A 14,857-nucleotide genomic window follows, 5' to 3' on the forward strand; every position below is an offset into this window, starting at 1 on the left:
AGAAGTCATACCGGGGGAGTCTCCAGCTTACGAATGATCTGCACGTACAGCTGATCCGGCAAGTGCGAGAGGCAGTCATCAAGTATTAGTTACCACATGGAAGGAATCAAACTGAGGCCACGAAACTTGATGATGATTTAGTCCTTCTCTACATAGTCACCCTTCAATGCGACCCATTGTCCCCCAACAATGGGTAACTTGGTGGAAACCTTGCCTGCAGAAGGCTGCGTTCTTGCAGTTTAGAAAACGTTTCTTCTTGAAAATTACATCGCTTTCATTCTGGAAATGCCTGCCACGCAATGATTTCTTCATCCGAGGAAAGCAGAAGTAGCCGGCCGGAGTGGCCGAGCGGTTCTAGGCGCTACAGTCTGGAAACGCGCGACTGCCACGGTCGCAGGTTCGAATCCTGCCTCGGGCATGGATGTGTGTGATGTCCTTGGGTTAGTTAGGTTTAAGTAGTTCTAAGTTCTAGGGGACTGATGACCTCAGCAGTTAAGTCCCATAGTGCTCAGAGCCATTTGAACCATTTTTGAAAGCAGAAGTTACTGGGACCCATACCAGATTAATAAGATGGACTGGAAGGGGGCAGGAGGAGATCAAAATTTGCTAGCCCGAAGCATCAGCTCGAGTAGCCAAGGAGTTAACTGTGGAACAAAAGCGACCACTCCAACACTGTCTTGTCGAAGGTTGACATTTTGAGAACGGTTACTGCAGTACTATAATATTTATGATTTAGACAGCAACCAGCTCCAAGTCTGGTTTAAAAAGACTTACGTGAACCAAATCGTGGCAGGCTTCGGATTTCTTACAAATCCACCTTCCGATGGTAGTTAGGGGTTTCCTTATTTTCTTTCTGGGGTCTCGTTTTGTATTCGCCTTTGAGTTGTTGCACTAGGATACACAGAAAGCTTTTTGTTCACAATTCGATAAAATTTACGAGAGATTTAGTTCTTCTGACCTCTATCAAAACATTGATGACATGATTTTAAAGTCAGTAAAACGTGCATTGTCGTGAAAATTTACGTGCTGTACAAATCTCTGTGACTAAATCGCCCTGTGGAATTTGTCACGAATTTTAAAATCAATATACTTTTGAACGTGCACTATGCGAGTGCTGTCTAGTTAACTGGTAAATGCTTTAAACCACACTATTCATTAAAAATAGAATGGTGTGGTTTAAAGCGTTTTACAGTGAAATGGACAGCACTCAAATAGTGCACAATTTCTAGAACTTTTTTAAACAGTGTTGTTGAATGTTCACTGTACGTCAGGTATAACATATTGCCTAAATCGGCTAAAATGGCTCTGAGCACTATGGGACTTAACATCTGTGGTCATCAGTCCCCTAGAACTTAGAACTACTTAAATCTAAATAACCTAAGGGCATCACACACATACATGCCCGAGGCAGGATTGGAACGTGCTACAGTAGCGGTCGCGCGGTTCCAGACTGTAGCGCCCAGAACCGCTCGGCCACTCCGGCGCCTAAATCTGAGCGCACAATGTTATGTTTTATGTTACATCATTATTAGCGTTTCCACGTAGCTTCCACACTTATATTCCCCACAACTTTGAACCATAGTTTCCACTGTAAGTGGTAACGGTGATATTGCAAGAAGTCCATGAAATTTTTGCTAGCGCACTCGAGCAGATCTAATTTTGATGGATTGCTCACGCGCTGCCTGCGATATGTAATCTATAAGAGAATCTCAGACCAGAGAGCATTGTTGACTGCAGTAGGAACTGTGTAGTAGTTGGAGTAAGTAGTTGCTAGGAGTCGTGTGTATCGAGTTGGGTGGGGCGGTCGTGGGGAGCGATGGCGGTGCAGTATAAGGTAAAAGCAGCCCCGCGCATATGTTCTATTGTTATATCAAGTCCCTTGTAAATCCAGAATGAGATTTTGACTCTGCAGCGGAGTGTGCGCTGATATGAAACTTCCTGGCAGATTAAAACTGTGTGCCCGACCGAGACTCGAACTCGGTGCCTTTGCCTTTCGCAGGGAAGTGGTCTACCAACTGAGCTACCCAAGCACGACTCATAACCCCTCTTCACAGCTTGACTTCTGCCAGGATCTCGTCTCCTACCTTTCAAATTTTACAGAAGCTCTCCGCTGCAGAGTGAAAATCTCATTCTGGAAATATCCCCCAGGTTGTGGCTAAGCCATGTCTCCGCAATATCCTTTCTTTCAGGAGTGCTAGTTCTGCAAGGTTCGCAGGAGAGCTTCTGTAAAGTTTGGAAGGTAGGAGACGAGATACTGGCAGAAGTAAAGCTGTGAGGACGGGGCGTGAATCGTGCTTGGGTAGCTCAGATGGTAGAGCACTTGCCCGCGAAAGGCAAATGTCCCGAGTTCGAGTCTTGGTCCGGCACACAGTTTTAATCTGCCAGGTAGTTTCCCATATAAATGTTTTTAAAAAAAATCTCTTAATAATGAACTTTCTTATAAAAATTAACTTTTGACAATCATTCATCTCAATTTAAAGAATTTTCTAATTTCTCCAATCCATGGTCATCTCGATTATTGTAAAGAAAAATCAGTTGTTTCTTTTTATACATGACAAATCTGTCGGCCAGCATTGCACTGGGCTGTGTCAGAAAAATTTCTTATAGGAGCTGATATATATGCGTTATCTGGCAACCATATTGAGGTAAGAATTTTTTAATTTATTCAGTATGATCTTTCAGCGCCATGACGCAGCACTGGTGACGTCCAAATTTACCAGCTTGGATTCACAGTCAGTTAATTATTGAAGTGGTATATACAGGGTGTTTCAAAAATGACCGGTATATTTGAAACGGTAATAAAAACTAAACGAGCAGCGATAGAAATACACCGTTTGTTGCAATATGCTTGGGACAACAGTACGTTTTCAGGTGGACAAACTTTCGAAATTACAGTAGTTACAATTTTCAACAACAGATGGCGCTGCAAGTGATGTGAAAGATATAGAAGACAACGCAGTCTGTGGGTGCGCCATTCTGTACGTCGTCTTTCTGCTGTAAGCGTGTGCTGTTCACAATGTGCAAGTGTGCTGTGGACAACATGGTTTATTCCTTAGAACAGAGGATTTTTCTGGTGTTGGAATTCCACCGCCTAGAACACAGTGTTGTTGCAACAAGACGAAGTTTTCAACGGAGGTTTAATGTAACCTAAGTACCGAAAAGCGATACAATAAAGGATCTGTTTGGAAAATTTCAACAGACTGGGAACGTGATGGATGAACGTGCTGGAAAGGTAGGGCGACCGCGTACGGCAACCACAGATGACAATGCGCAGCTAGTGCAGCAGGTAATCCAACAGCGGCCTCGGGTTTCCGTTCGCCGTGTTGCAGCTGCGGTCCAAATTACGCCAACGTCCATGTATCGTCTCATGCCCCAGAGTTTACACCTCTATCCATACAAAATTCAAACACAGCAACCCCTCAGCGCCGCTACCATTGCTGCACGAGAGACATTCGCTAACGATATAGTGCACAGGATTGATGATGGCGATATGCATGTGGGCAGCATCTGGTTTACTGACGAAGGTTATTTTTACCCGGACGGCTTCGTCAATAAACAGAACTGGCGCATATGGGGAACCGAAAAGCCCCATGTTGCAGTCCCATCGTCCCTGCATCCTCAAAAAGTACTGGTCTGGGCCGCTATTTCTTCCAAAGGAATCATTGGCCCATTTTTCAGATTCGAAACGATTACTGCATCTCGCTATCTGGACATTCTTCGTGAATTTGTGGCGGTACAAACTGCCTTAGATGACACTGCGAACACCTCGTGGTTTATGTAAGATGGTGCCCGGCCACATCGCACGGCCGACGTCTTTAATTTCCTGAATGAATATTTCGATGATCGTGTGATTGCTTTGGGCTATCCGAAACATACAGGAGGCGGCGTGGATTGGCCTCCCTATTCGCCAGACATGAACCCCTGTGACTTCTTTCTGTGGGGACACTTGAAAGACCTGATGTACCGCCAGAATCCAGAAACAATTGAACAGCTGAAGCAGTACATCGCATCTGCATGTGAAGCCATTCCGCCAGACACGTTGTCAAAGGTTTCGGGTAATTTCATTCAGAGACTACGCCATATTATTGCTACGCATGGTGGATATGTGGAAAATATCGTACTATGGAGTTTCCCAGACCGCAGCGCCATCTGTTGTTGACAATTGTAACTGCTGTAATTTCGAAAGTTTGTCTGCCTGAAAATGTATTGTTGTCCCAAGCATATTGCAACAAACGGTGTATTTCTATCGCTGCTCGTTTAGTTTGTATTGCCGTTTCAAATATACCAGTCATTTTTGAAACACCCTGTATGAGTCACTTTTTTTATTACGAGGTTAGTCACATTTTATTATTTGTAGGTGACGTAATTTATCTGTTGGGAGGTTACAATATCTCTTGTCTTGCTTATCTCACAGTGATCTCATTCACGTGACTTATAAACTTCTTCATGTCCATAGTTGCTAATCAAGTACGGAACACATGCAGACACAAACAACAAGAGGTGCTCGCTTACAGCCACTACTTCCCCCGCACGCCAGGGACGCTACATGTGTTGGGATTATTCGGCCGTGTGTAGTTGTATATGGCCGTCCAACTAGTCGGACGAACACGCTTCAAGTGGATGCTTGGCCTCACAAGGGAACCTCCCCATCGCACCCCCTTCAGATTTAGTTATAAGTTTGCACAGTGGATAGGCCTTGAAAAACTGAACACAGAACACTCGAGAAAACAGGAAGAAGTTGTGTGGAACTATGAAAAAAATTAGCAAAATATACAAACTTTGTAGTCCATGCGCAAGATAGGCAAGATCAAGGATTGTGTGAGCTCAGGAGCGCCGTGGTCCCGTGGTTAGCGTGAGCAGCTGCGGACCGAGAGGTCCTTGATTCAAGTCCTCCCTCGAGTAAAAACTTCGATTTTTTATACTCAGACAATTATTTTGCGAAGCTGCACAGGTACACAGAACAGTATTGTTTACGTGATCGTGTGTCAATTATCAAAGTTCAGGCACTCACACATAATCAACTTCGCTCTCCAAAATTCCAGGACATGTTCAGATTTGCTTGGACTTATGCAGGATTTGACGGTCTACACACGAAAAAAATTTGAAAACGTTAAACACATATGTTTTGACTGAGCACAGGGAAAACTGTGCGACTGTGAAACTGTCGCATTCATTTGTTGCAGTTTATGTGATAAACTCTCATGTTTTCATTTCTTTTTTGGGAGTGATTATCACATCCACAAGAAAACCTAAATCGGACAAGGTAGAAGAATCTTTTTACCCATTCGCCAAGTGTACAAGTTAGGTGCGTCGACAACATATTCCTGTCATGGGACGCACATGCCGTCATGAGTGTCGTATAGAATATCAGACGTGTTTTCCTGTGGAGGAATCGGTTAACCTATGATCTCGCGATCAAATGTTTTCGGTTCCCACTGGAGAGGCACGTCCTTTCGTCTACTAATCGCACGGTTTTGCGGTGCGATCGCAAAACACAGACACTAAACTTATTACAGTGAACAGAGACGTCAATGAACGAACGGACAGATCATAACATTGCGAAAATAAAGAAAGTTAACTTTTCACTTGAGTGAAGACCTGAACCAAGGACCTCCCGTTCCGCAGCTGCTGACGCTAACCACGGGACTACGGCGCTCCTGAGCTCACACTCCCCTTGATGTTATCAATGGACTACTGAGTTTGTATATTTTGCTTACTTTTTTCGTAGTTCCACACAACTTCTTCCTGTTTTCTCGATTGATCTGTGTTCAGTTTTTCAAGGCCTATCCACTGTGCCAACTTATAACTAAATCTGAGGGGGGTACGATGGGGAGGTTCCCTCGTCAGTTGTATGTATAGACTACAAGGGACAAAGAAACGACGTGAAGTCCAAATGACTACCTCCTGAAAAATGATGTCCGTGATTCCACGTCGTCTTCGCTGTGACTTACGCTTTGTCCTCTCCCGTTGTAGCACTATAGTTACAGTGTGCGGCGGCAGCGAGGACGGATGCTGTGCCCCTCCCCCCTCCCCGGCGCCTCGGCAGGAGGGGAGTGGGGGGCGGCGAGCGGCGGCGCGCCCGGCGCGGTCTCCAGTCGGTGCCTCGCCACGGCCGCGCACAGTGCTCCGAGCCCGCTGGCCGGTCGCTGACAGCTCAGCACACGCCAGCCAGTGTCGCGTGCCTCGTAGCGCCTTCATGTCGCCAGTGCAGCGCCTTGCCTGCTGACCGCCGCCCGCCTTCAGACACCCCCGCCCGGCCTGCAGCACGCTTTCTTCCTCCTACAGTCATCGACATAAACACAAGGTAGGTGTCTCCAGTACCAAGCCGACTCCTTCCGCGATGCGCTGTTGGCTGCGTTCTACTCTGGAGCCGTTCTTCGAATTGTCTCCAGTTTGATGGTCATCCAGGTCCCGCACGCAAAGGAAGATGGGATCGAGTCTACTGAAGAGAGCGATGCTGACGTTCTGTTTTGGTCAGTGACGTCACCATCGACACTGGAGGTAGTGAGGACCGACTGTAGCGTAACCCGAGCTCTACGCTGATTGGAAGGGTGGCATTTTGGCTACGATTTTACGAAGTGAACAAGTGTATCATAACAATCACATATTTTCTTGAATAAGTTCGCGATCATTGTTGATTTTTGTGCGTAAAGATGTACATATCGCATACTTCGCTAAAAATTTCATTATACGTAGGCTTCAGTGTGGTGTACAATATTCCTGAGAATGTACGTTTGGAACACAGCATTGTATGGGCGTGAATCACGAATTGTGGGAAAATTAGAAAAGAAGAGAATCGAAGCGTTTGAAGTGTGGTGTTACAGAAGAACGTTGAAAACTAAGTGGATTAATAAGGCTAGAAATTACGAGGTTCTCCGCAGAATCGGCGAGGAAAGGAATATTTGTAAAGCGTTGACAAGAAGTGGGGACAAGATGTTAGGACGTGTGTTATAATGTTGTGGAATAACTTCCATGGCAGCAGAGAAGCCTGTATGTAGTAAACCAAGGGATGGATACAGGTTGAATCAGGAGGAAAGCTACGTGCTTTGAGGGATGATAGTATTAATGATTCTGAACGAAGAACGTGTGTTCTGTTCTTAGCAGTTTCCGAAGAAAAAATGTTCAAATATGTATGAAATCTTATGGGACTTAACTGCTAAGGTTATCAGTCCCTAAGCTTACACACTACTTTAGCTAAAGTATCCTAAGGACAAACACACACACACACACACCCATGCCCGAGGGAGGACTCGAAACTCCGCCGGGACCAGCTGCACAGTAGTTTCCGAAGAAACTAATGAAAACAATGGAGAACAGGACAAATGCAGATGATAGTAAACGAAACTTTTTGAGCCAATGTTTTCTTTAATTGTGCACATTTGCTCACAAAGGATGATCAAAAAGCCCACCGTCAACTGCAATGCATTTTGAAGCTCTTGTAGACAGCTGTTGTATCGCTGGTCTGAGCTCAGTCGTACTGCCCTTCACCTGAGCGCACTCGTGTGAAATACGAGCGGGAAGTTCTTCCTCTTGTCCACTCTGCGCCTATAGGCTTCGCTCTTAAGCCAACAAAACAAACAGCAATCTAATGGAGTAAGATGGGGTGACCTCGGTGGCCAAGACACGGCTCCACGGAGACCGAACCAACGCCCAGCACATGTTTCACTGACGTGCTGTGTCGCTGGCTGTACCGAATGCCAAAGGATTATCCTCCAAGTATTCTCGTTAACAAGATTTGAAAATTATAAAGACACCGTACTCCGTTACCACGGTTATCTAAAACACCTGGACCGATGAGTTGGTCACCAATAATTTGTGCGCATTCAAATGACCCGTAAAGACAACACTTTGTAGCGTAATGTCACTTGAGTCGTATACGCATATGAGTGCTGAGAAGGGCGTGCGACTGACGACCGTCGTATTCAAACAGTTGTGTGACAGATACGAAAAAAGGAAATATATTCATTTGAAGTTGTTCGTTTAGAATGACCAACACTGTCATGTACCTTTCCTCCAGAGTCACCCTGTATATCCAACACACAACTGAGGACGTCTGCTATAAATGCTGGTCTGAGATAAAACGATTGGAGTAGTAGAGGAATTCGTGGCAGGCTTATCAAGCCAGGTAGGAAACTGATGACAGAAAAAGAATGGTTTTATACATTTCTTAATTTATAAGGAATTTTTGGCTACTACCATCTACAGAAAACTTATTGAATCTGACGTTGAAAGATTTTATCTGATGGCGGCAATAGCCGAAACGTCGTTGTAAACAAAGAAATAGATTAAGCGATCTAAATGACTTCATTCACAAGAATCATTTATTGCTAATTTACAAGTTATACTTACATCCTGGATGAAATTAGCTGTTTTCCCACCGTGACATATTTTCAAGGCTGAAGGCATTATTAATAACTAGGACATACCCACCTGAAACCTCTATAAATCCGCAGCAGTCCCGTCACTTCGATAATTAAAATACGCGTGACTGTATCATTTCATAGCCGACATACTGACTGAGTGCATCACTATGAAAATTTGACATATTGTATTCTTCAGTATTTCCAGTAGCTGTACCAGTATGTCGATGATTCCGGCAATCTTTCATCAACTGGAACGCCATGTTATTTTTTATTTTCATCCTCTGACAGTTCATCTTGTGTGGCCGATCGCCGTGGCTTCTTACTCCATCAGTCAGGTACAATGTTCTTCCTGGTTCGTATTTGAAATATGATACATTTACCTCCACCGAAAACACCCTGAAACGTACTTCTCCAATGTTTCGCGTATTATAAATCTCGATTGCGTTTTATTTCAATATATCCGTTTTTTGACAAGGCAGCCGTGATAGATCCCGCGCACTAATAACGATAAGTGTGTGTAGCAAGGTTAAACAGCACCTTGCAGATGTAATTTACCTTCGTAAGCAGTCGTTTACAGTGGTTTTGTGTGTCTTACCGACGTCACTGACTAGCACACTATCAGCAGTATCCAAATCAAATTTGACGTTTTAGACGACCTAGGAAGATTATTTGTGTGTTTTGGCGGTGTCTTTGATCGTTCCATCCAGAACATGATGCAGAGCTCTTTCTCGTGAATCGAAACACTGCTACGTTTATCGTCTACCTCTACATGGATATCGTCCAGTAGTGATGAGATAAACAGGGACAGATATCGACTGTGACAGGCAGCAGACACAACAGATGTTTTGTTGTTGTCTTTTTGTATCGTGGCACACTGGACATACATTCAAAAGAGAAACTCTTTGAGATGGCTTTGTTATTTCAAAAAGAGGAATTAAAAATTTGTTGTTTTATAATGACACGCAGACAGACACTTCTCAGTATCTTCAGAATTGCACCTACCTCTGTGTATAACGAAGTAGAACGTCTGATTCACACATACGTACGACTCGTATTTCCGGTGTTTTGATGTTTTGGTCGTCGGAACACGTACCGCCCCCACAAATGCACGCGCCTTCGTGGCCTAGATCGCTTACGCACTTTTGTGCGGTGGCACTCGACTCGGAGCAAATCATTTTGAATACTGGTCGTGGAAATACTTGGTCACTAATGAGGGAGAAATGGTATCTTAAAGTTCATCACGGTATTGTTGCGTTAATGTCGTATTTTACATTGGAAACCTCCCTGTAGTTCATCGCGCTGTGATGGTGTATGACTGTAAATAGTTGTTCGCGGCCTCCTTTGGATTTTCAAACTAAGGAAAGGCGCCGAATGGGTGTAGATATAGAAACTCTTTTTCAGTTTAGGTGGTTGGCCGCTTCTAACAATCCCATACAGACACACGTGCACAAGCCTACCTGTCACCTAGGAGTGTCAATACGCCAATTGTATATTCGCAACACACACCATGGGCACATTCCTTGACTCTAATGTTTTTTTTTTTTCTTTTCTTTCCTTTCTGATCCGTGATGTCACGTCCATTATTTGTCTGTGCTTACAGAACGTTCAGTTCACAATGTAACCTGCATGTCGTGTATTATATTACTGAGACGTCTGCTGGAACAATGGAACTTCCCATTATTGGGATACTTAATAAGCGCAGTGTCACTTATGAACTGTTTTCAGATGACTCGGGTCTTTAGCTATGAGGACTAGAAGTGGTCCTCCAGTCTGTCGTACTTTCCAGTTACCCGGTAATTCCGTTCTCTAGTACTGTCATTGGTATGTCTGGAGCTTGCCATGTATCTCGTATGCGTAGTCATTTAACATTCACAGACGGACGATGCCAGATGAATTCTTTCTCGTGTTGTTCACCTCTGCTGTGCAATAATCCACCAGGCCATTCGCAGCCGATCAATGGTTTAAACATTAAAGAACTGTCTTTCGCCGTTTATTATTTTTGAGTTAGATCTTCTCCCCTTTATAGTCGCGAGTGGTAGACCCGATGAGTGGATTCTTATTCGGGCTTGTTCTGCCTCCTTGTCGAAGCATGTAATTTATTACGCGATCTGAACGTCGCATTAAAATGATATATTCTGGTATATCTTCAAATGGTTCAAATGGCTCTGAGCACTATGGGACTTAACTTCTAAGGTCATCAGTCGCCTAGAACTTAGAACTACTTAAACCTAACTAACCTAAGGACATCACACACATCCATGCCCGAGGCAGGATTCGAACCTGCGACCGTAGCGTCGCGCGGTTCCAGACTGTAGCGTCTGGTATATCTAGCTGGCACAATAACACATTGTTATTTCGTTCGAGTGGACACAGATAGTGGCTTAGTGTGGGTAAACATGTATGTTCTAACTCGTTAGAAATAATCCCGCAAATGAATTTGGATAATAGACTGGCTCGGCTTAGCCTGAAAATGCTCTTCTGCTGAACAGGACCCTGAAGGAGTTGAAGATTTAGTGCTGACAGCTGTAGACATTTGTTTTACAATGTACATTTCGTATTCATAGAGAAGCTGAGGTGAGACTAAGAGCCTAAACCTAAGTCAGGTAACTGTAATTTCATAGGAGAGAAAATCCACAGTGTGGTGTGTGGTGGAGGGTACATTGTGAACCAGAATAATTTCTCCTCCTCTCCTCACCCCCCCCCCCCTACTCTATTTGTAGACGATGCGCAGGAAGAAAGACTGTCGGAAGCCCTCCTTCTCTAATTATAGCGTTTTGGTCATTACGCGAGACTTATGTCTGACTATCTGTCTGGAAGCTATAAAGCTTAGCTCTACCCATAGCGTCGAAGTTGCATCGAGAGAGAAGAAGGAAAGATAGCAAAAAGAAAAGATATTTGTCCTTCAGGAATTTTTTTACTGTCGTCAGTAGTAAACCCCGTATTACTACCGTCAGCTAGTATGTTTCGCGTTGGGTTGTTGAAGGGTTGGAATAAGTAACATCAAGTTTTACCCGACTGTGTAGTTACTGCAGAACTGGCCCTTGAACAAGAGTAAATTTCACCATTTACACTGACACGACTAGTGGTAATTTTGATGAAGTGACATTTTGACTCGGCTTGCTTAATCGAGAGGCTGTGAGTACCTGTAACATACAAGCTTCATCTAAATGTAACAATATTTTTGAGCTTGCTATTTCTTTCTCACAAGGCAACAGACGTTACTGATAAAAAATAACACGTCCAATCACATCGGCTTGCTTTCCCGTGATCTTTTGCTCTTTAGTGTTGCTCTTTGCCTACTTATACTTCCTGTAAGAAAGATTAAGGACAAATGCCATATTATTTTTCTATGGAGGAATAACGAGAACTATAAATAGAGTTGTGCACCATATGTTTCGTTAGTTTTTGTACACTAAATAGATGGCGTTGTAAATGGTATGATTACTGGTAGTGTTGGTAATGTTTTTTTGGTTGCTTGTTTTGCACATAATTAGAATCAGTGTTAGTCCATTGTGTATTTTATATCCTTACAGAATACAAATTGTGTTTTGTAAGTAATGAAAGTCAGTTGAGCGCGTAATTTCTGCCCTTATATGTAACCAAAGCAACTACTTTTGATGCAAGTATAGTTTACAAAGACAAATATAAATATACTAGCGGACCCTATAGACGTTGTCCTGCATGATATTTCAGGCGATTAGGATATTAAACAAAGTATGAAATGAAAGAGAAATAATATAATAATTTCATTATTCTTTATTTTGAAATAACATCAAACAATTCGTTCTAATCAGTTCAAATGGTTCAAATGGCTTTGAGCACTATGGGACTCAACTGCTGTGGTCATTAGTCCCCTAGGCTTAGAACTACTTAAACCTAACTAACCTAAGGACATCACACACATCCATGCCCGAGGCAGGATTCGAACCTGCGACCGTAGCAGTCGCACGGGTTCTAATCAGTAATGTTTGTTTAATTTTATCTCAATACTACTTGAAGAACAATATTTTTAGTCAATTCCTGAGGAGTATAAATGAATAAACTAGACGGTTTTCCAGCGCGAGAGCACACTACATATTCTTGGCCATGTGAAACGACCGGATTTTCTAGATCCAACCCACAAAATCACATTTTTTGACCTTGCATAAAAATAAAATATTAGGTAACGACATGTGTAGATTGTACCTGTTGCTGGATTTCTTTGTTTGATACTTAAATGAAATCCATCTTCTCCTTCCCAAAATATCAATGGATATTGCAAAGCATCGTAAGAGTGATGACTGTCTTCAGTCGTATGCACTGTGTTATCTCTGCGTTGGATTCGTATATCTCGACTTTGAAATGCGTCGCCAACCATAACAACTGCAACTTCATTAATGGTCGGAGCATTATATCGGCCCGCGTGCTACCCAGATGGTACTTCGTCAGCTTTGATGACTATCGTATATTTGTCGTTTTGCAGTCTGTTTGAAACGGTATTGAACAACTGGACCAACTGGTTGTGATTCTGTAAAAGCAGTTCTAAAATACCGACAATTTCTCTCTCCTCCATCTGCTCGATGCGGTTGTACTGGCGCTGTGCGTTTATTTGCTACTCCTCATCACCTATGAAGTAGATTTGCATAAGTTTTGAAGCGGTGTCCGACATCGGCATTAAAGAACCAATTTGGTGATACACTTGGCCCTGAATCTTAAACGTTGATTGAAAATTGCGACCATCCTCATTCTGAACGATTTTTGTTGCTCCAAATGATGTCATTTGAAAGCACGATTTGAATTTGCGAATTTTACGGAAAAACAATTTAGATTGAAATGAAGCTCCAGCCAATGGTGTTTTGAATGGTTCTGTCGGCGAATTCAATGGTGGCAATACAACTGTTCCAGACGCGCAGCAGAAACCGGACGATTCACCTTTTTATTTGAGTGCATGACAGTGTTGGCGTTGTTTGTTCATAGCACGGATTACAATTTGTGAATGAGACGAATAGTCGATGTCCGACTCATGTTCAAACGCAAGGCGAAGAAGTGATGCACGTGTCAATGCGCGATACACTTGCAAACGCTGTTGTTCGCGTGTTCTGAGTTTGTCGCTGACAGAACACACTTACTATAATACACTTAAATTAAAATGTCGAAAAATGAACGAAATCCTATGCACGCAACTTATATCTGAATGTAATACGCTAAATATTGCGCACAAAAATGCAACGCCACTTACCGTGCTGAGTTAAGAATGTAAATTTTCCAGGCCCCCACTTGAATGCCTACACAAAAAATTCATTCAAGTCGTTTAGTTGCAGTATAGATAAATAACCTAGATACCGACTGCAGCGCCATCTGCCGGGCTGAGTTGTGAATCTAAACCATCCATAGTGCCACCCAAACGCATACGAAACAATTCATTCAAATCGGTCCAGCCGTTTAGGAGTAGTTCAGTGACACACACACGTACAGTATATATATATGAAGATGTAATTATCGTTGTTAATTTGTACTCAGTAAAACGTTCTTTATCATGATCAAAGGCAAGAATTTCCTGTTATTATTGCCAATACGAAAGTTGTTCAGGGATAACAGAAACACGAAGTTCGACGAAGGTCGATATATTTTCGTTTTGTGTTTTTTTTTTATTTTACATTTTTTGAGGCAATTGCGTTTTATAGTGCTTTATAAAAAATCTGTATTGTTTTCTTTATTTTTACTACAGCATCCCTCTGTTTCACATTACGAATCAATAATTTTCAGATAAAACCTGAATTAAACATTGACAATTTCAGTTTTACTATAAATACTGTTTACTCTTAAGTAAGAGACGGGAAGATAACGATGCAGAACAACAATGTTCCGTAGGCTACATGGCCCTTTATATATACTCACTCAGTTTCCGGAGGGTTTACTGCATCCAGTTTTTAGGGGACTCTAGTAAGACACTGATCGCGTAAGTATAGAAAGCGAACGTTATGAGGTAACGCCCGATAGATACGCAACACACCCTGTCAGCAGGTAATGCAAGTACTAAGTCAAAACCTACCACAGTTACAATGGAAACTAACGTACTCTAGGCTTTCTTATGGTAGTATACAGTAGCCTCTGGTAGCTTTACAACTCTATAACACTTACTGAGAAAATTCCTGTGCTCAGAGCAGATACCTTCCCGTTTATTGTTACGGTATTCGATGGAAACACGAAAGATTTTTATCTTTTGTTCCTAACTGTAAAGCAGTTCTCTAACTTGTGAGGACAAACGGAATCCACGATAAAGCGAACTGTGTTTGTAAATCACGCTTTCTTTGTTTGCGAGTTCCGCGCTTACGTGCGTGCCAGTGTTTTCCCAGCGACGATAAAGTTGACTCTACCCGACAACAACCGAGGCGAAGAGTGGGAGCTCGCCGAACATATCGCCGCAGGGCTTGTGTGCGGTTAAAGAAGACACTGCCGGCGGCAATGTTACCAACTGTCTGATTCACTTCATTCATGTTCGCAGTGCTTCAAAT

At 43.0% G+C, this 14,857-nt stretch overlaps 1 protein-coding gene across 2 annotated transcripts in view; it reads left to right on the plus strand.

The window, feature by feature from the left end:
• Positions 1 to 6,091: 6,091 nt before the first annotated feature.
• The window catches only part of LOC126323356 (SH2 domain-containing protein 4B-like), a 575,575-nt gene continuing 566,809 nt past the window's right edge, over positions 6,092 to 14,857 (plus strand). For both annotated transcript variants that reach the window (XM_049994677.1, XM_049994676.1), the window contains exon 1: positions 6,092 to 6,304. The gene's annotated coding sequence lies outside the window, so the exon portion shown is untranslated. The remainder of the gene's footprint in view (positions 6,305 to 14,857) is intronic.

This window comes from Schistocerca gregaria, chromosome 2 (genome assembly GCF_023897955.1).
Source record: "Schistocerca gregaria isolate iqSchGreg1 chromosome 2, iqSchGreg1.2, whole genome shotgun sequence".
NCBI lineage: Eukaryota > Metazoa > Arthropoda > Insecta > Orthoptera > Acrididae > Schistocerca > Schistocerca gregaria.